This window comes from Heteronotia binoei, chromosome 14 (genome assembly GCF_032191835.1).
Source record: "Heteronotia binoei isolate CCM8104 ecotype False Entrance Well chromosome 14, APGP_CSIRO_Hbin_v1, whole genome shotgun sequence".
In the NCBI taxonomy this organism is placed as follows: domain Eukaryota; kingdom Metazoa; phylum Chordata; class Lepidosauria; order Squamata; family Gekkonidae; genus Heteronotia; species Heteronotia binoei.
Genome location: NC_083236.1, coordinates 25,477,998 through 25,500,227, shown reverse-complemented (window position 1 = coordinate 25,500,227; position 22,230 = coordinate 25,477,998).

The window sequence follows — 22,230 nt, the reverse complement described above, 5'->3', positions numbered from 1 at the left end:
AAGGCAAATTTCATTCTCTCTCTGGCAAAATACATGTATTACGCTATAAAGGATGGGAGACTCCATTTCTCGCTCAGCTAATGGACACCAAACCATACAGCAAGCCAATATACCACTTCAATTCCTTCGCAGAACAGATAGCAAGTCTGCAGGAAAAAAAATTATTGCTTTGGATCCCTTCCAATCTGGTTTCAGGCCTGGTTATTGGACTGAGACAGCCTTGGTTTGCCCTGTTGAATGATCTGAGCTGGGAGATGGATAGGGGGAGCACAACCCTGTTGATACTTCTGCAATCTAGATGGCTTTTGATACCATCAATCACAGTATCCCTATAGGCTGCCTTTTGGCGTTAGGACTGGAAGTTACCATCCTATGATGGGCTCAGTCCTACCACAAATGTAGGTTTCAGAGAGGGTGCTGGAAGACATGTTAAGTCCATTGGCCAGGTTTGGCCTGTGAGATCCCACAGGTTCCATCTTGTCTCCCATACATTTCAACATCTGCATAAAGCTGGTGGGAGAAGTCATCCAGAGACTTGGGCCAAGTTGCCAGCAGAATGCAGATGGTGCTCATCTCTATGTCATGCTTCCAAGGGATCTCAGGAAGACTGGAGAATCCGTGAACAGGTGCCTGGAGGCAGTTTTGGAATGCATGAGGGATAACAAACTGAAACTTAATCCTGACAAAATGGAGGTGCTAGTAATGGGGAAAGGTCAGACTCGGGAAATGGATTGTCCCCTGTTCTGGATGGAGTTGCACTCCCCCTAAGGAGAAGGTTCATAATTTGGGGGTGCTGCTGGACCTAGGTCTCCTGTTAGATAAACAGGTGGCAGCAGTGGCCCAGGGGGCATTTTACTAGCTTTGGGTTTTCTTGAGCAGGAAAGATCTTGCCACTGTGGTACATGCCCTGGTAACATCTATATTAGATTATTGAAGCGCACTCTATGGAGGACTGCCCTTGAAGAGGGTCTATAAACTGCAACAAGTGCAGAATACTGCAATCAGGAGGTTAACTGGTGGTGTTGTAGAAAGCTTTTTTTTTTTTTGCAGCCTTTCTCCATCTACTTTGGCTCTCAGTTTCCTTTCTGACCCAATTCAAATTGCTGATATCCACCTTTAAAGACCCTATATAGCCTGGCACTTGCTTACCTACAAGATCAGCCACTTCCATATGAACCTACCAGACTGCTACAGTCATCTTTAGAGTCCCTGTTCCAGGTGCCTCTACCATCTGATGCTAGGTGGGTGGCAACCTGAGAAAAGGTCTTCTTGGTCATGGCATCAGAACTGTGGTATTCCCTACCCATTCTAATGTCTGTCCCCTACCCTATGGTCTTATGCCAGTGGATGAAGACTTGTTTTGTTTTGTGTTCCCTTACTGATACTCCTTCCTGTTTATGTTTTAGCTGCTGTTATGTGTGTGCGTATGTCTGCATAGTTTTTCAAGTTGATTTTAATGTTCTTTTAACTGTTCCCTGCCTTGAGAGCCCTAGCAGGGTGGCAAGGCAGGATAAAAAATGTTTTCAATAACTAAATAATAAAGGGTGTGAGCCTCCATTTCTCCCTCAAGTTGATGGACACCAAGCCAATGCACAGCTTTGACTCTTTGGCAGAATGAAAGGCGAGTCTGCAGAAAAATCAGGACCCTCTCACACACCTGCCATCTAAGGGTCAAAGATGCTGAGAGATCAGTGGCTGGATCACCTTTGTGTTGTGTTTTATTTTTACTGGAAAACAGCTGCTGTAGAAGGGCATGTGGTCTGGGGAGAAGTTAACTCTTTCTGCCCACAGAACAAAATTTGAGTCTGGCACCTTCAACAAAGTTTAATTCTGGGTATAAACTTTTGTATGCATGCACATTTCTTCAAAGTATTTTCAGTATCGTCAGAGTATCTGAAGATGCATGTATGCATATGAAAGCTTGTAGCCAGAATTAAACTTCGTTGGTCTTAAAAGATGCCACTAGAGCCATACTTTGTTCTGTTGCCTCAGACCGACATGGCTAGCCACCTGAATCTTTCCTCCCATGGCAAATTTTCAATGCCCATTGCCTGTCCAGGACTGTTAATTTTTATTATTAATAATAACTGGGTTTATTCAATGCAATCCCAGTGGGCCTCATCCATCATGAACAGGTGAAGGGAAAGGAGAAGTCACAATAGTTATTTACTTACCATTTTTTAATCCTGCCCTCTTTTCACTGCTCAGGACATTGCACAAGTCCCCCCACCTTCAATTTGTTCTCACAAGAACCTGTGAAATAGATTAAGATGAATGAAAGGTTGACTGGTCCAAGGTCACCCAATAGGTTTCTTGGCGGGGTGAAGATTTGAACCCTTGATTGCATGAGAATGTGTGCTTGCAGAAACCCTAGTGTGCCGGCAAGACATTACAGCTGAGATCCCCCAGTGTGATACCCATTGGTGGCATGGTGCCCACTGCTGTGTTTCCTGGTGTGCACTTGCTCCTTCCCCAGAACATCTCTTACACTTAACAAAGAGCCAGTCCTGGCTTTTCTTTCCACTTCACTGGAGCAGAAGGAGTTTCAGAAGAGCCCTGGAGGCATTACCTTTAAGGTCTGCAGGGGGGATCTTTGGGTCCATTCAGACACCCCCCCCCAACACACACACAACAGACACCCTTTCAAGGACAACTCCTACAAGAGCTATGGCTGACCCAAGGCCATTCCAGCAGCTGCAAGTGGAGGAGTTGTGAATCAAACTCCGTTCTCCCAGAGTCCGTTCTCCCAGAGTCCGCGCACTAAACCACTACACCAAACTGGTTCTCCTAGACAGCTCTGACTGGAAAGAAGCAGAAAATGCTGTCATTCTTTGATAAATAATAGTTTTCTTCCCACCAGCAAAGCTCGCCTTCCTTCTACAAACTCATTTTCACACCTTATTTCAGCATACTATATAAACAGTAAATACACCGCCCACAGGGGATGAGAATTCTAAGGGTATAAATAGCATTAGGCAGGTCTCAAAGCAGCAAACCTCAGCAGAAGTATCGCATCGGATAGAAAGTGGGAGAGAGCTGAAACCACAGTCCCCAAATGCGGGTGATGGGAGGACTTCAGGTCACCCACAGTGTTGCTAAAACATGGAGGAGGCATGGAATTGAAAACGAGGTGCAGAAATTCAATGCCTTGCAGCACACACTTAAACAAATTTTTAGCCCTCATGGTAACCAAGATTACTTTGACAGCTGTGCTGGATATGACCTTGATAGAAAATGAACAGAGAGATTTCTGTCTCTTACCATATTATATGAACATATGAAGCTGCGTTGTACTGAATCAGACCCCTGGTCCATCAAAGTCAGTATTGTCTACTCAGACTGGCAGTGGCTCTCCAGGGTCTCAAGCTGAGGTATTTCACACCTATTTGCCTGGACCCTTTTTAGTTGGAGATGCCGGGGATTGAACCTGAGACCTTCTGCTTACCAAGCAGATGCTCTACCACTGAGCCACTGTTCCTCCCCAACTGGGAGTCACCCTGTGAAACTGGCTGACGATAGATTGAAAACAAAAAAAGGACGTTGTACCTAATGCAATGAGGAACTGACTTGTGGAACACCCTGCCACAAGATTTGGCAATAGTTTTTAGGGACTTAAATGGGGAAGGTTGGGCAAATTTATGGAAGATAGCTCTATGGTTAGCCATGACAGCCAAATGGGACTTCTGAGTTTAGAGGCAGAATGATGGTCAGAGATTGGGGAGCAGTCATCAGGAGAGGGCTACTGCCCGCAAATCCATCTTGTGGGTTTCCCTATTACATCTGCCTGGCTACTGTTGGAAACAGGATGCCGAAATAGATGGAGCATTGGTCTGGATCCAGCAGCAGGGTAGTCCGCAAGAAGGATATGCACACCCCATCTAGAGGTGGGTAATTCTAGTGTTCTACTTACCTTCAGGAACACCTACTCCAATAAGAACCTGACTGACTGCTACAGTCATATTCGGAGGTCCTGCTTTGGGTACCCCACTATCTGACACTTGATGGGTCACAACCCAAGGGAAGGACTTCTTTGTCATAGCATCAAAACTGAGAAATTTCTTCCTCCCCAACTCTATTGTCTTCTATAAGTGGATCCAGCATCAGGGAAGTCCACAAGGAGGATCTACAGACCCCACCTAGAAGCAGATAATATTAAAGTCATGTTATACTCCAAAATGGCCATTTAAGATTTTCAGGTCCCACTATTTATTTATTTATTTATTTATTTATTTTATTTAGGCAATTTATATCCCACCCTTTCCCAAAAACGGGCTCAGGGCAGATAACAACATAGTAAAACAATATAAAACATACAGTTAAAACCAGACCAATATGAACCCTACATTTAGGTAGATCATAAATAAGTTATAAGTTAAAGTTATGAGTTATTGCTCCGCAAAAGCAATAGCAGCAGAAGAATGAAAGACAAGGAATTGCTTGCCAGAATTAGCAAGAGAAGCAGCAAGTGTCTTGCATGTCAGGTTCTTCCCCTGTCGGACCCTGCGAGGGGCCGGGCGACCGCTCCAGGCCGGATTAAACCGGAAACCAGACACACCTCAGACCGAGTGGGCGGGGGGGGGTGTTGAAGGTTAACGTCACCTAGGCACCCCCAACTGCTCTTGCTCCTGTCGTTCGTTCCCCTCTTTCTCTCTGAATCGTCTGAACTGACAACACCGAGCTCTTCCTCCCCGGCGTGCATTTCTGGCTCCCTTTAAATCTTGTCCCTCGCGGTCCCCACCCCCTCCCAGCTCAGCTTCCCCACTTTTATTGAGCCCAGCTGTGTGTGGTTGGCCCCTGCCAATGCCCACGCCACCAGAGGGCATCCGAGGGCATCTGAGGTCTTCCCAGTTGGCAGCTGGAGATCCTTTTGAGGCTGGAACCATCGGCAATCGGGATGAAGGCCAGAGGGACATCTCCCGGCGACCCTCCCGTCAACGGTGGCGGTGGGCAAGAGGCTGGAGGCAGGCCGGAGATGCATGTACCACACGTGGATGAGGCAGAATTACAGAACTGGTCTCTTCACTATAACTGTCACGGCTGGGGCCGGGTCAGGCAAAGTCCAGAGGCAGTCCGAGGTCTGTAGCCAGTAAGCAGGAGGGTCCGAGGCGCCAAATCCGAATCACTGTAGAAGTATCGCAGGTCTGAGGTCCAGAAGCCGAGGTCAGGGAGTCCAGAAGTCCAAAGCCAAAGTCAGGAACCAAAGTCAAGCCGGAGTGGATGCTAGAATGTCAGGGAGATGACTAGTTGCTTCCACAAAGCTTCCTCCCAAAGCCCACAGCTATATAGCCCTCTGCTGGCTGTTGCCCATTTGGGCTAATTGCTGGCTCAGGGAGGCAGCCAGGATCCTGTTACCACTCAAGCATCCTTGCTCTTAGAAGGGCCAGAATCCTCTCAGAACTCAGGGCTCAGGGAGCGTCTTGCTTGTGAGCGTGCCGCCCTCCTCCGATCCCTGAGGTCCTGCCGGAGGCGGTCACGCACACGAGCCACCCGAGAGGGCGAGGCAGGGGGGCTGGGATCTTCTCCAGCAGGAGGCAGGGGCACTGGTGCAGGTGGCAGGGGCACAGTTTCCTCATCAGACTCAACTTCCTCTGAAGGGTCCCCAGCACCCATGACACTAACCTGCAGTTTAGAGGCATAGACATCTGAGAACGTAACCCATACTGCAGTGCTAAACAGAATTGCATCTTAAGCCAATTAACTTCCATGAACTTTGAAAGAAGTAACTCTGCTTATGATTGCACCTTAATGCTACCCAACCTGAGCTTTCATTTCATTTCATTTTACTCGATTTATATCCCGCCCTCCCCACCGAGGCGGCTCAGGGCGGCTCACAACATAAAATTCTAACAATAAGATTAATGAATATTAAAATACATTAAATAGTTTACAGCAGTTCAATAAAATAAGAAAACGATCTATCAATGTGCTATCCTACAACCTTCCTTTGGGGTTTTTCAGCTTTAGCTGGACAGCACCACAACTGGAAAGCCTTGCAGTACTTTCACAAAACCACTTGGCAATGGTGAGAAGTCATACAATGTGATCTTTAAATTTAAACACCCTTGTCAAAATCAAGGGCGTTTGTTCTAATCTGGCCATGTCAAGAAAGCCACATCTACAAGGCTTTCCCACCATCAGTAGAGGTATCCAGGGACAACCTGGAATAAAGTCTTTTACTGAGCTGTCACTACTTCCCTTAGAACAACTGACATTAGTAGTTGTGACCAGCTAACTTGCTAGTCTTACATGGAGGCACAATGCATGTGGGATCTAATGCAACAAAAGGCTTTGAATTGCTGACAACGTCCCATCAAGGTCCTTCTAGACTGGGGTAGCCAAATTTGCTTAATGTAAGAGCCACACAGAATAACAATCAGATGTTTAAGAGCCACAAGACATGAACATCAGATGTTTAAGAGAAGGAAGGAAGGAAGGAAGGAAGGAAGGAAGGAAGGAAGGAAGGAAGGAAGGAAGGAAGGAAGGAAGGAAGGAAGGAAGGAAGGAAGGAAGGAAGGAAGGAAGGAGGGAGAATAGATGGGAAGGAGAGGTGGAAAGAAAGCAAATTTAATTTCAAATGCATTTTCCAAGCTGCCAGCGGGCTTGGCTTAGGGAAGTGAATTAAAGAGCTGGCTGACTGGACGGTGGGGGCTCCAAGAGCCACATAATATGTGCAAAAAAGCCACATGTCCCTAGCTCTTGAGCTCTGGGTTTTTGTTTTGTTCCAAGAGAACCCTTCCCAAAATATTTTTGAAGTCCAATTTTAAAAGTCTCCCAAGCCTTCGTTTGGCCACCCCTGTCCAATTGGTCTCCACAGGAAATAATGGAGTGCCCAGCAGACATTTCCCTCCCCACTCTGCTTTCTGATAACCCTAAGAGGGGGGGAAGGCTTCCAAACCGGAAGATCCCCTGCCCCCAACTAAGGACTTACAACACACAAAGAGTAATATGGCAAAAGGACAGGAAATCAGGCACATAGCCCACCGTGAAAACCAGCTTCTATTATTAAATTATACAAAGTCAACATAAATTAACACACTCATATATAAATTTCACCATCATAAATTACACCAAAGCAACCCTAACTTTCAGTCCTTAGTACAAAAAGGAAGCATTGACACCAAGAGTCCTTTTTTTTATTTTGCGGTAAAATTTTCAATTCATTCTATGTATAATAATACTGGAATAGTGTTGTAGTATTCCAGATGATTAATGTCTGTCAAAAGATGCAGCCAATTATCCAAATTTCCAAGGACAAAGTCGTACTGAACCCTTGTTTCACGTAAGCAAACTGCAATAATCCTCTTAGCAATTTTCTTAAGTATTAGGCCAACATAGCCGGCTTGATTCTAAGTGAACACCAGAAAGGGCTGAATGTTAGGGTTGGTGTAATTTATGATGGTGAAATTTATATATGAGTGTGTTAATTTATGTTGACTTTGTATAATGTAATAATAGAAGCTGGTTTTCACGGTGGGCTATGTGCCTTTGATTTCCTGCCCAACGAGGGACTGGCAACTGTATCTCCTGCCCTCCCAACTCTGAAAATGAGTGATTTGTTTTTTCTTTAAAAATACAACCCTTATATTGATATAGCAATATAAGCATGAATGCATACACAAAACTTTTAGGTTTAGCAGTTTATCTGAATTCCCAGCTTTCATTTTTTTTTTTTTTAAAAAGTAAAGACTTTCACCATTTCACTTGTTGAGATATGTCTTTTCCCTTTTATCATCTTAAGAGAAGGAGATAGAGACTTACTTTAAAAAATGAAAGCTGGGAATTCAGAGAATCTGCTAAACCTATAATTACAATAGTATATCAATATATAGATCAATATTTTAGTAAAGGTTGGCCAAAATTGCTTAACATAAGCGCCACATAGAATAAACATCAGATGTCTGAGAACCACAAGATATGAATATCAGATGTTTGAGAGCTGGAAGTTAAGAAGGAAGGGAGGGAGGGAAGGGAAAGGAAAAGAAGGAAAGCAAATAGATGTGGGAAGGAGGAGGGAGGGAGAGATGGAAAGAAAGCAACCTTACTGTAAAATGCATTCTCCAAGCCACCGGCTAGCTTGGAGAAGTTATTTAAAGAGGCAAATGCTTTCTCCAAGCGGGCCGAAGGGGGGGGGGGGGCTTTCAGAGCCGCACAATATGTGTGAAAGTGCAAAAAAAGTGTGCTTGTGTGCGCTGTTTGCCACCGATGATGCCACCAATGTCAGAACTCTCCCTTGAAAATCCTGATTATTTAAGGCATGCACAGAAAAACTGAATGGTCTCCATAACGATGAACGTGAAGAGGGAGGGGAAATATGTGGAGCAACCCTGCCCAAACCAATTCCAGTACTTGCAGATTGATTGCCTAGAACAGGGGTGGTCAACGGTAGCTCTCCAGATGTTTTTTTGCCTACAACTCCCATCAGCCCCAGCCAGCATAGCCAATGGCTGGGGCTGATGAGAGTTGTAGGCAAAAAAACATCTGGAGAGCTACCGTTGGCCACCCCTGGCCTAGGAAATCAGGCGTAAGTTGCGTGCATGAAAAAGTCCTTCATCTGCTTTCAGTTCATACTTTTGTGATCCTTGTGGATGTTAGGCAGGTTCCACAAGTTCCAGAAGAGAAGCATTTTATTCCTTTTTCTGTATAATGCCATGAGCCTTTCCATTTCAACATTTCACAGTCACAATTGGAAACAATGGCATTTAAAGAAATATCCATTTCTGTTGCCCAAATATGCCTTAACTTTCATCTGTGTTCTTGTCCCAGTCTCCCATGCAACCAAATCCAAGTATGAGACAGTGAATCATCCTTTCTTCTAGATGATCATCAGGCAAATGAAAACAGGAGGATCAGATTTTCCATACTGAAATGTCCCTAGCTCTTGAGCTCTGAGTTTTTGTTTTGTTCCAAGAGAACCCTTCCCAATATATTTTTAAAGTCCAATTTTAAAAGTCTTGTTTGCATGTACATCTGTTTATAAGAAAGCCAGGCCTTGGATTCCGTGGGAGCTCACAGGAGTGCAGCTCCTAAAACTTTCTGAGAGTTCCACTCCCTCCTTCTGAGAGTTCCACCTCCTTGTCCATTGAATAGTAGGTGCAGCTGCATAACAATCCTTGGATGAGCTCCACCACCTATTTTTCTCCAAAACGAGCCCTGAAGAAAGCCAATGTGTGTTCACTTTACAAATGAAACCATGGACCTGTATGTGGATAGATGTGGGATGGGCTTTTTTTGTAGCAGGAACTCCTTTGCATATTGGGTCACACACACCTGATGTAGCCAATCCTCCAAGAGTTTTTTTGTTTTATTGTATGTGACCGGTTTACTTGAATGTGGTCCACCCTGAGCCCACTTGGGAAAGTGCGGAATATAAATTTACCAAATAAAAAAATAAAAAAATAGGCTGTGTACTAAGAACCCTGTTAGCTCTTGGAGGATTGGCTACATCAGGGGAAGTGGCCTAATATGCAAAGGAGTTCCTGCTACAAAAAACCCCCCTGGGGATAGATGTACATTCAGCTGTACATATGAACATATGAAGCTGCCTTATACTGAATCAGACCCTTGGTCCATCAAAGTCAGTATTGTCTTCTCAGACTGGCAGCAGCTCTCCAGGGTCTCAAGCTGAGGTTTTTCACACCTATTTGCCTGGACCCTTCTTTGGAGATGCCAGGGATTGAACCTTGGACCTTCTGCTTCCCAAGCAGATACTCTACCACTGAGCCACCATCCCTCTTTTTGTGTTTACATGCGTTGGATTTAACAAGAGAATGAGTTGACACATATATAAAGAAAAATCTGGTGTTTACTATTGTGTGTTCACTGTAACTTGGTCCACACCAAGTTAATTTGTAGGGCTGCCTGCTCTGGATTGGGAAATACTTGGGGATTTGGGGGTGGAGCCTGGTGAAGGAAGGGGTTGGGAGGGGCAGGACCTCAGTGGGGGCATCATAGAGACTGCCCTTCAAAGCAACTATTTCCTCCAGGGGAAGGAATCTCTGTCTGCCCCAACTGGAGATTGATAACCCTAATGATTTGCCCAGGGATGGTGGTGGTGGCTGCTGTAGTTTTTGCTTCGCTCTGCGTTAATGCCTTCCCATGGCCAGTCCTAGACTGTCTGGCACCCTAGGCAAGGCTAACTTCTGGTGCTTGCCCCCCCCCCCCCGATAATGTCATTGAGTCACTTGGGGGGTGCCCAATCTGGTGCCCCCAGAAGACCAATGCCCTTGGCAATTGCCTAGTTTGCCTAGTGGTAAGGCCAGCCCTGTGCCTTCCTTGAGTGAGGAAAGAGAGGGATTTTTTTTTACCTTTGTTGCAATAAATTGGAAGGTGGGCCTAATTTAAGATGAGATGACACAGCCATCTGGTAGGAACCAAGTTCAATAATGCGCTGACCCTGCAGAGCAGGAGATTTAACCATTAGGTTACCATACAGGGCTGAAGCCTTTCGTTGTTGGTGCAATTGTTTGATGGGGAATAAGAATGACTCCGGCTGGCTCATGGCCCCTCTTCTCTTACAGTCTTTATGTTCTGTGCTGGCAAATCATGTGTGTATTAAGCACATGCCTCTGTCTCACATTGCTTTCACCCCGGGAAACCTCCCACGAGAGTCCATGAGTAAGGAGGACTGCTGAAGAAGGAATCATTTCTGATATTGGTTCCAAATAATTTCTTGGCATGGAATATTAACGAACACAATGTTCAGTAGATAATTTGATGAAGGATATTGTCTCTTCAATTCCCTTCAGCTCTGTGGCTTCTAGGCATTCAGTCTTTCTTTCAACCAGGGCTTTTTTTTTTGAGCAGGAAAGCACAGAAATGCTGTTCTGGCTGGCTTGGTGTCAGGGGCTGTGGCCTAATATGCAAATGAGTTCCTGCTGGGCTTTTTCGACACAACAAGCCCTGCTTTCAACATACGGATTTTGCCCTCCAGAGAGATTAGTGGTCCCTGTCAAGAGGGTCTTCAAGTCAATGGTTACAGTCCTTTGCAGGCTCACCTAGAAATATGCCCCACTGAACAAAGCTGAGAGTGGGTGAGCTGGGGCTAGTCTCATGCACTCAGCCTAACCTTCCGCATAGGGCTGTTGTGATACAATAGAGGAGATGACACTGGAGAGAAAAGTGGGAAATAAATGCAAGTAAGCAAGTAAATAAATAAAGTGGGACTTACTTCAAAGAATAGATCCAGAGGATCAGACTGCATATACTAGAAAGTCAGGTTTCTTAGAAAGCATAACATGGTGGTTCCCGCAACCAAACTCCACATCCTGTGCAAAGACTGGAGTCTGATACACTTTTTACACTTTTATTGCATTTTATTTTTGCTCGAAAGGCTGCTTTAGAGGGCAGGACTGAGAATGCAGTTGCTCTAGGTGTGACAGGCACATTTCCATAGAGCTGCTGGGGTTGCAGGATGGAGTATGTAAAGAGAATGCAAAGCTCCACATCAGTCCATACCCCACAACCTCAGCTCCGTGGGGTACAAGGTATTTTAAAGATTTCTAAGCAGAATGATGATGCAAGCACCCTCCAGAATTCCCAGATCTCAGCCTACTAGGTATGTATAGAGGCCCATAGCACTGCCCAACTGCAAACCAGGGCCTTCTGATGTTAGACCTCACTCTTCAGAGTGTTAAAGCTGCAGTACTGCAGTCCTAAGCTCTGCTCACGACCTGAGTTCGATCCCCGGTGAAAGCTGGGTTTTCAGGTAACCGGCTCGAGGTTGACTCAGCCTTCCATCCTTCCGAGGTCGGTAAAATGAGTACCCAGCTTGTTGGAGGGAAAGCACAGATGACTGGGGAAGGCAATGGCAAACCACCCCGTAAAAAGTCGGCTGTGAAAACGTTGTGAAAGCAACGTCACCCCAGAGTTGGAAACAACTAATGCTTGCACAGGGGACCTTTCCTTCCTTTTCCTTCTTCAGTTGAACTCCACGGAGCTTTTGGAAAAGCATGTGGAGGAAAGTAAACTGTCCCTTGCCTTCTCCTTCCTCTGCCATTAGTAGAATTACCAGATGTCTTCTTTTTGTTTATTTATTTATTTATTTGATTAGATTTATATCCCATCCTCGCCGCCAAAGCAGGCTCAGGGCGGCTCACAATATAAAGATATAAAAACAACCAGTTAAAATCAATACATATTATAAATTGCACATTCAATAGTTAAAACAATCAGAGTAATTTGGTGCTAATCTCTTTGATCTTATATGTTTTTAGTGGCGATGGTATTTCCTCAGTTTCCCTACGATACAGGCTCAACATTAGTTGAAAGCCAACCGGAAGAGAGCAATCTTACAGGCCTTGCGGAACTGGGCAAGGTTCTGCAAAGCCCTTACTTTCTCTGGTAGTTGGTTCCACCAGTAGGGTGCTACAATTGAGAAGGCCCTCTCCCTAGTGGTCTTTAATTTGGCCTCCCTCGGCCCAGGAATCACCAATAGATTTTGAGAACCAGATCGAAGTACTCTCTGGGGAACATGTGGGGAGAGACGGTTCCTAAGGTAGGTAGGTCCTAGGCCATACAAGGCTTTAAAGGTAATAACCAGCACCTTGTACCAAATCTGGTATACTGTTGGCAACCAGTGCAGTTCCCGCAGTCCCGGCTGTATGTGCTCCCACCTGGGAAGCCCCAATAGCAGCCTGGCCGCTGCGTTCTGCACTAGCTGTAGTTTCCGGGTTCGACATAGGGGCAGTCCCAAGTAGAGGGCATTACAGTAGTCCAACCTCAAGGTGACCATTGCATGGATCACCATTGCCAGGTTGCTGCATTCCAGGAGGGGGACCAATTGCCTCACCCGCCTAAGATGGAAAAACGTGGATATAGCAATGGCTGCCATCTGGGCCTCCATTGTCAAGGCAGGTTCTAGCAGCACCCCAAAGCTTCTGACCTTGTGCACCATTGTCAGTGGCACACTGTCAAATGCTGGTAAGGGGATTTCCCTGCCCAGGCTGCTGCGACTCAGGCAAAGGACCTCTGTCTTCGCTGGATTCAGCTTCAAACAACTCAGCCTAAGCCATCCTGCCACAGCTTGCAACACCAGATCCAGATTTTCTGGAACACAGCCAGGCTGGCCGTCCATCAGCAGATAGAGCTTGGTGTCATCAGCGTACTGGTGGCAACCCAACCCATACCTCCGGGCAATCTGGGCAAGGGGGAGCATATAGATGTTTAACAACATTGGGGAGAGCACCGTCCCCTGAGGCACCCCATAATTAAGTGCATGCCTCTGGGACAGCTCTCCCCCAGAGGCAAATCCCCACGTTGGTGAGGCAGCGGGTCAGTAACTGATGGTTGACCATATTGAACGCAGCAATAGGTCTAACAGCATAAGAACATAAGAGAAGCCATGTTAGATCAGGCCAATGGCCCATCCAGTCCAACACTCTGTGTCACACAGTGGCAAAATTTATACACACACACACACACACACACACTGTGGCTAATAGCCACTGATGGACCTCTGCTCCATATTTTTATCTAACCCCCTCTTGAAGGTGGCTATGATTGTGGCCGCCACCACCTCCTGTGGCAGTGAATTCCACATGTTAATCACCCTTTGGGTGAGCATCAGCAGCACTGAGCCGCATCGGTCCAGATGCCACTGGAGGTCATCCACCAGGGTGACCAGCACTGTCTCCGTTCCATGACATGGGCAGAAGCCGGACAGGTGGGGGTCTAGGACGGAAGCGTCATCCAGAAAGCTCTGTAACTGTAGCACTACTGCCTTCTCAATAATTTTACCCAAAAAGGGTAAATTCGAGACCAGCCAATAGTGTGCCAATTCGGCTGGGTCTAATGTAGTTTTTTTCAAGAGAGAGTGGACCACAGCCTCTTTGAGAGGCGTTGGAAAAAGCCCTTCAGTGAGGGATCTATTTACGATATCCCATATAGGATATCTAAGCTCCCTCTGGCAAGCTTTAATTAGCCAAGAGGGGCAAGGGTCCAAATCACAAGTTGTTGGGTGCACAGTGGAGAGGATTCTGTCGACTTCCTCTAGGCTGAGTATATCAAAGCAATCCAGAATTGGTCCAGAAGACAGGCATGGGGCCTTGAGTTCACGTACTGTTTCCAATGTGGTGGGGAGGTTGTGGTGGAGTGATGAGTTCTTATCTGCAAAAAAATTCACAAAAGTCTCACAGCCAATCTCCAATTCTCTAAGGTTTGGCCTGCATTGCGGCAGTGTTGTAAGGGTCCGAATTGTACTATACAATTGTGCTGGGCGTGAAGTCGCAGACGCAATCTTGGCCACAAAGTAAGTTTTCTTTGTGGCTTTGACTGCCATCTCATTGGACCTCATAAACTCTCTATAAGAGTATAAGATGTTCTCGTTGCTTTCTCTCAAGTACGCCACCATTGCCTCTCTAGCCGTCTGAGCCCTCGTTTCATCTGCTGCAATTCCGGGGTGTACCACAGTGCTAGCTTAGAACGAGGGTGCCAAGGTGCGATCTCATCAATGGGTCTGGAGAGCCAGCCATGCCAGGACTCAACCAGGGCATCTAGAGAATCACCAGGGGGCCAGGAGTCCCATAGAGCTGTTTGGAATCACTCAGGGTCCATCAGGTTCTGTGGGTGAGCCAAAATATGTTCATCGCCTAAACGGGCTTGGAGTGGGACATCCACAAGAGCCTTGAGGGCATAATGGTCCGACCATGGCACTGCCTCAGCAGTAATACCATACACTAAAACTCCTGCCGCAAAGATCAAATCTAGCATGTGCCTGGACTGGTGAGTGGGCATTGTAACTAATTGGGAGAGTCCCAGTGTTGCCATTGCTGATACTAGGTCCATCACCTGACTGGAGGTCATGTCATTGGCATGGACATTGAAATCAACCAGGATCAAGAGTCTTGGGTATTCCAATGCCCAGCCTATTACAGCCTCCATCAGGGATGGTAAGGCGCTGGCTGGTGTGTTAGGCAGATGGTACACCACCCATATCACCAACCCCTCCCCAACATCCCACGCCAGACTGGCACATTCAATGCCATTGTTCTCTGGGGCCGGGAGAGCCCGGAAGGAGTAAGCCTCTCGTATGAAAAGAGCCACCCCTCCCCCCCCCGCCCGCTAGTCCACGATCAGTGAAAGACTGAGTATCCTGGGGGAGCCGTTTGGGAGAGAGCTACAGTCTCCCCATCTCGCACCTAGGTCTCCATCACGCAAGCCAGGTCCACGTCCTGCTCGAGCAGGAAATCCTGAAGGAGTGAGGTCTTATTATTTATGGACCTGGCATTGCGTAACACCAATGAGACAGGTGAGTAATTCAACCTGACCCCACTACCTGCCACCGTTGGGATGGGACACAAACTGGAAGGAGGCCGAGCACCTCCATGTATCGGCCTCCTTCCCTTATAACAATGTCTGTTCCCACCGTCATATCTTCCCCTCCCCAGGAGTACTGGAATCCCCAGGCTGGTCATCCCCTACTGGTCTCCACCACAGACCAGTTGTGCAAAACACAGCTCACCACCCTGCAATTAACTCACTCACTAACCCTCTCTTCCCTTGTATGTGTGTCCATCCTATTTTGGACTCTTTTTACAGAAGAAATGATGAAAATGTCCTTATTTTTGGGGGGGGGGGGTTTGGAAGGTTAGGAATATTCCTAGTTAGTAGCAATGATCACAGCTGGGGACTGGCATCCCTAGTTTCCCCTGAAGAAAACAGCAGATCCAGAGAGGGCATACTCAACAGCACCACATCCCTGCTGAGCTCCCATCTTTTGCTAAACTCCACCCTCCCCAGGCTCCACCCCCAAATCTCCAGGGATTTCCCAAGGTGTCGTTTCCAGAAACTTCATTTTCTTGCAGCTGGCTGATGGTTTTGCTTTTACAATTGGGGGAGATGTCAGGCATGTTGAAATTAAAGAGTATAAATACTTCTTAAAGTAAAGAAAGGTGTAACAGTCACTGTATTCTATCATTCTGTGTGAGCAGCTGAGGTTCTTTCTGGATCTAAAGGCGGGTAAAAATTAAACTGTTGCTTCTTCCCAAAGGCGCTTTTTAAAACCTAAAAAATAGCTACCAGTAACATGGGACACTGCCTCTCAGCTCAAGCTGGCGGTAAGTAACAGAGGAAAATGCAGAAGCTGAGTAGCTTAGCATGTGGGCTATGATCCGTTGATAGTTTTGTGGGACAGAATAAGTTAATTGAGAAGGAGCAATTCAACTGTGTATTATAATTTAAAACCAAATCCTTCAGAGACCACCACAAGACTTCTTCAGCAGCAGCATTAGGCCCATGGAATGCCCTTCCCCTTGAAGCTCATCTGGTTTTTACCCTACTTTCTTCTAGGCACCAGGCTAAAACATTTCTTTTAACCCAGGCTTTAAATTAAGGCCTTATCTTTTAACATCACTTTTACAGTCTGCTTTTAGCCTGGGAACTGATGAGACTGATTTTAAGCAGCACAGTGTTATGCTTTGGCTCAGTCTTCAGTTATTGGCCATCCACCCACCACATATGTGACAAGTTGGCTCTTAATCCATCACAACAGGGCTTTTTTGGCAGGAAAAGTCCATCAGGAACTCATTTGCATATTAGGCCACACCCCCATTCCACAATTGTTTTGGGCAGGGTGTTTTTTCCCTTGACACCAAGCCAGCAGGAACTGCATTCCTGTGAGTTCCTGCTCAAAGAACTCCCTGCAACACAACACCAGGTGCTTGTTTGTACTTTCTCGGTAAGAAGTGCCAGGTCAGGTGGATTTTGTGAAGGACCTGGAGTGTGCAGGACAAACTACGGTTGCGAACTCTGGGTTGGGAAATTCCTGGATATTTAGGGGTGGAGCTGGGACAAGGCATGGTTTGGGGGTGGGAGGGACTTCAGCAGGGTATAATAGCATAGAATCCAACCTGCTACAACAGCCATTTTCTCCAGGGGAACTGATCTCCATCATTTGGAGATCAGTTGTAATTCCAGGAGATCCCCAGGCCCCATCCAGAGGCTGACAGTCCTAAGCTTGCATTAGGAAATGAGGGGTAGTGGAAGAGTTGGGGCTGAAGGGACCAAAGGTAGTTATCAGAGGAACAGAATTTTACTGCCCAGAATAGGTAAATATTGATTGATGGTTGCCAGGAGCCCGTCAGGTAACTGGATGATGTGACCTGTCAGAATATGACCCTGCTTGACTTCTGATGCTCTTCCAATGAAAGGGAAGTATAATCTAATGGAATTTATGTCCAGCTATGCTAATAAAATTCCTCCAAGAGGCAGAGTATACAGCTAATGGATCCAATAAGGAGAAGTGACTCTCTAAATAGGTAGGAATTACTACTTGGATCCTTTGGTTACAAACTCTGTTTCCCTGAGGCTTCTGTTCTTTGAGGAATGGCTGGCCAGAAGGCTAACAGCATGTATTGCCCTCTCTGGAACTCTTACGTTTCAGTTTTTTAGCTGTCTGAATCAGGATAATAGGGCTGAAAGCAACTCAGCAGGAAATACCTGCTGGAATCCCCACCCCCACCCCGCTCCTGCTGTTGCCATAGAGCAGAGAGAAACTGGGATGAGCACCTGGTGAAGGCAGTTTATGGAACCATAGTGGGATGCAATCTGCTACACAACAGCAGAAGGGAGTTATGAAGACACTCCCAGGTAAAGCTGGGGCAAACATCTCCCTTCCCTCTGAAGCGGCGAATGTGTTTTACATGCAGCTGTAATGCCAGGGATGCTATCCGATGTACCAAAACAGGCACCTGAGTATCAGTCCATTGTTCAGGACAGGTTTTTCATGCACAAGGTCCTGGATGTGATGCTTGTTATCTATTTAGAAGGACCTTGTCTGGCTAGCAGGGTGGAGAAAGAACTCTACCCAGGACTTTTTTTTGTAGAAAAAGCCCAGTGGGAGCTCCCCCGGGGCCTTCCCCAGCACACCCTCTGCAGCAGGCGCACTGTAGAAGGCTGAAGCCATTGGGGAGTCACTTAAAGATGCCTCCCCAGCATGCCAGCTAGGGTTGCCAAGTCCAATTCAAGAAATATCTGGGGACTTTGAGGGTGGAGCCAGGAGAAAGGTTGCGACAAACACAATTGAACACCAAAAGGAGTTCTGGCCATCACATTTAGAGGGACTGCACACCTTTTTTAAATGCCTTCCCTCCATTGGAAATAATGAAGGATAGGGGTACCTTCTTTAGGGGCTCATAGAACTGGACCCCCTGGTCCAATCTTTTTGAAACTTGGAGGGAGCTGCAAATTTGGTACCTCTACCTCAAAAAACAGGCCCCCCGAAGAGCCCCAGATACCCACAAATCTTCCTTCCTTCCTTCCTTCCTTCCTTCCTTCCTTCCTTCCTTCCTTCCTTCCTTCCTTCCTTCCTTCCTTCCTTCCTTCCTTCCTTCCTTCCTTCCTTCCTTCCTTCCCTCCCTCCCTCCCTCCCTCCCTCCCTCCTTCCTTCCTTCCTTTCTCAATTTATATTGAATGTATCCCTCTGGGAATCCGCCTCCATAGGGAATAATGGAGTGCCCAGCAGACATTTCCCTCCCCCTCCCCCTGATTTCTGATGACTCTGAAGGGGGGGAGGGCCTTCAAACTGGGGGATCCCCTGCCCCCACCTGGGGATTGGCAACCCTAATGCCAGCCAGAGCCCTGGCCAGCCCAGGTGGAGCTCCGCTCTCACCCAATAAAAGCCCTGCCTCGACCTGAAGCCCTGGAGAACTGCTGCCAATCTGAGTAGTTAGATCAATGCATATATAAGGCTATGGCACACTGGGATTCATGTCTACGTGAATTCTTTTCCACATTAAAAGTGGAGGCAATTATGAAAATACAACCATAGGAACCAAAAGCTAATCCTTCAAAGATACTGATGTTCATTTACATGTCTGAATGCTTTTTTCAGGTAATTCCATTTCCTTAATGAAATGCAATAGCAAACCACAAAAATACTTCAGAGATTCTTTCTGGAGTTGTAGGGGAATAATAAGCCAATTTGAACAGAGGATGAGGAAAAGTTGTATAAACTCTTCAATAGGAGTCTCTTTATGGGCTTGTCGTCATGAAGGAGATTGGCCATCTGTTCTCAGGTTGCCAGCGTAGGGAAGTTTCACTAGCCAACAGGACAAGTGCCTTGCTAACAGAACAAGAATCCATTCAGGTATGGAATATTCTGGGCGCAGCAATGGAATTCTGTTTATGAGCCAACTGTGAATAGCTTGCTGCACATATAAATGAAGATAGACTTGCTTTGAATTTTTTACTTTCAGAATGTGTTTTTGGATGCAGCTCTGTAAGCACAGTCTCTAATTTTGTTAGTGCCTCTGCCTAACTTTTACAGGAGTCTTTCATATATGAGCAACCAAGAGGGGATTAGTGATTAGATTTCAGAATGATAGTGAGGAAGAGAATGCCAGCCTGTTCCATCTTCATTGTGCCTGAACCACTAGATCATCAGAAGGCATTGTGCAAAGCTCCTCCAACTTGGAAATCTTTCAAGGGGCCTACCTTTCAGTGGGAAGTTGAGTGTAACAACAAAATCACAATCATAACTGGCAATGGATTTGCAGTGTGGTTGCTGATGAGAGCAGAGTGGGAAGAATATGATGTCAATTCTGGGAGACTCTCTAAGCTGTCTCCTTAAGTCTCTGTGGTCTCCACCATAGAGACTAAAATAAATTCCTAGAGCTTCACTATATGGAGGCCATTTTTTCTTTCCACTCTTCAATTCATTGGGGGCAAGGAATTGGGGTAGAGTTCCTTGCTCTGGGCAGGTGAATAAGAGACCTATTACAAGGATGAAAATATCCTTAGGAAAAGTACAGGGTACTTATATATATATATGTGTGTGTGTGTGTGTGTATGTATGTATATGCGTGTGTGTGTGTACACACACACACACATATTGGCCACTGTGTGACACAGAATGTTGGACTGGATGGGCCATTGGCCTGATCCAACATGGCTTCTCTTATGTTCTTAGGGTTACAAAGCAGGGTCTACACTGGAAGGGGGAGCGGGCAGAAATTGCTGAACTCTTTTCTGCAAATGCGAATGCTATTTAATGTTAGGAACTGTATGGCTGGACACTAGGGATGGGCATGGAACATGAAAATGGTGGTTTGTTAATTTGCCCGATTCAGTGGTTTGGTTCGTTTTGTGGGCTTTCAAAATCTTCTGAATGAATTGTGGCTCCTCTGGTTCGGGAGGACTAGAAAATGCCGGCAAGCCATAAAAATGCCCAGCGTGATGATGTCAACCAGAAGTGACGCTATTGCGCTGGGCACATTTGCCAGGGTGAATTGCCTGACACAATAGCATCATTTCCAGGTGATGGCATCACGCCGGGCATGTTTGCGGCATGCGAGGAGGATCCCCCTGCTACAAAGAGCCGCCCCCAAAACAAGCCGCTTCATTTTGCAAGTCATGCATAGCATGAGTACCTGAACCGATTCAGAACGAACCATGAATCGGCTATTTTAGGCACGAACCATGATTTGTACTTCAATTCATCATCCCTACAGGGCACATGCCGGAGACATGAAATCCTATCTATATACTACATTCTTATAAATGCCATGATGGATAAAGCAGTATTTCATGAAATGAGTAAAAAAAAGAAAACGGTAGACATATACTCCAATTAGGTGGCATTGTTTACTTGAACAGAGACCCATTAAAATATCAAAGTTCTGATGATTCCACCCCCCTCCTTAAATTTCCCTTGCAGGGATGAGAGAAAGGTAGCTCCAACTTAATTCTCTCAAAATGAGGCCATTATTTCCAATCTCTTATAGTTTAATGCAGCTATGTTCCAAAGATTTACATGTGCTGGAGGCATAAAATCACCTTGAGAAGCATAAATGATTTTTTTTTTTAAAGTTAAAGAATTATGGACCCAAAGTAAAACTTCCCACCAGATGTTGCCTGACTTAGCCCAGATGCAGAAATTATTGCTCAGAGGAATGCCAACAAAATACACTAGACAGGCAATAAAATATATCATAAGGGGAAAAAACATTATAAGAAATGCAAGAGAACCCTCTCCTTTTAACTGTGTACAGAACAAATTGCAGTTTGACTGTTTCAGCTTAGTTGCTATTGGATCAACAAAGGTACCTCTCATTTTTGGCCTGTTTGAGAAACACTGGATAGTTTCTGCAATAAAAAACAAAGGGATTTTGTGTTGGGGTTTTGATGTGCTCTCCTGACCTCCCATTTAGTGTTAGAAGAAAGTTCTGGAGGCATGCTGTGTTTTTAAATATCTGTTGATTGACAAATACCATAGACAGGCAGAACAGGTAAGAAGCAAATAGACGCATGGGCTGCCTTAGCAGTCTTGCAGCAACTGCAGTCCTAACCAACCAGCTCAGAGACTGGTTCTGCTTCTCTTGAAATATTTACAAAACTTTTTTGTGCCCTCCTTGCCATGCTGGTTGGAGACCCCCATCTGGCAGGGAGTGATCGACATAGGGTTGCCAATCCCCAATTGGGGACGGGGGATCCTCAGGTTTCAGGCCCTCCCCGCTTCAGGGTTATTAGAAAGCGGGGAGGGGGGAGTGTTGAATGTCTGCTGGGCATTTTACCCTATTATATCCCATTATACCCTATTATACCCCACTGCATTCCATTATACCCTATTATACCCCATTTTACACAGATGAATTCTCCATTATATCCTATGGGTACCTGTCTCCATAGGGTATAATAGAGAATTGATCCGTGGGTATCTGGGGCCCGGGGGGGGGCTGTTTTTTTTTTTAGGTAGCAGCACCAAATTTGCAGCATAGTATCTGGTGCCTCTCCACAAAACACTTCTCTCCCCCCCCCCCCAGTTTCAAAAAGATTGGACTGGGGGTCCAATTCTATGAGCTCCCAAAGAAGGTGCACCTATCCTCCATGATTTCCAATGGAGGGAAGACAATTAAATGTGAACTCCCTTTGGAGTTCAATCATGCTTATTACAATCTTGCTTCTGACTCCACCCTCAAAGTCTCCTGGCTCTACCCCCAAAGTCCCCAGATATTTCTTCAGTCAGACCTGGCAACCCCATCAAGTATTAGGAAATTTAGCTGACATCAGTGATCATGAATCATCTTTAGCATTGAATATTAGCAAACTGCATATATGAAAAAACCTATCCTCAGGCAATCCAGACTCTCAGGCAAGAAAATCTTGATCCTGGGATGCTCATTAATGATAAAAAATTAAGAAAATTTGCACGATTTCTTTCATTATGCATGAATTACCCGGTAACTCATTCTGATTCTTGAATCATTTTACTCCTTTGTTTTCACTAATGGTCAATAG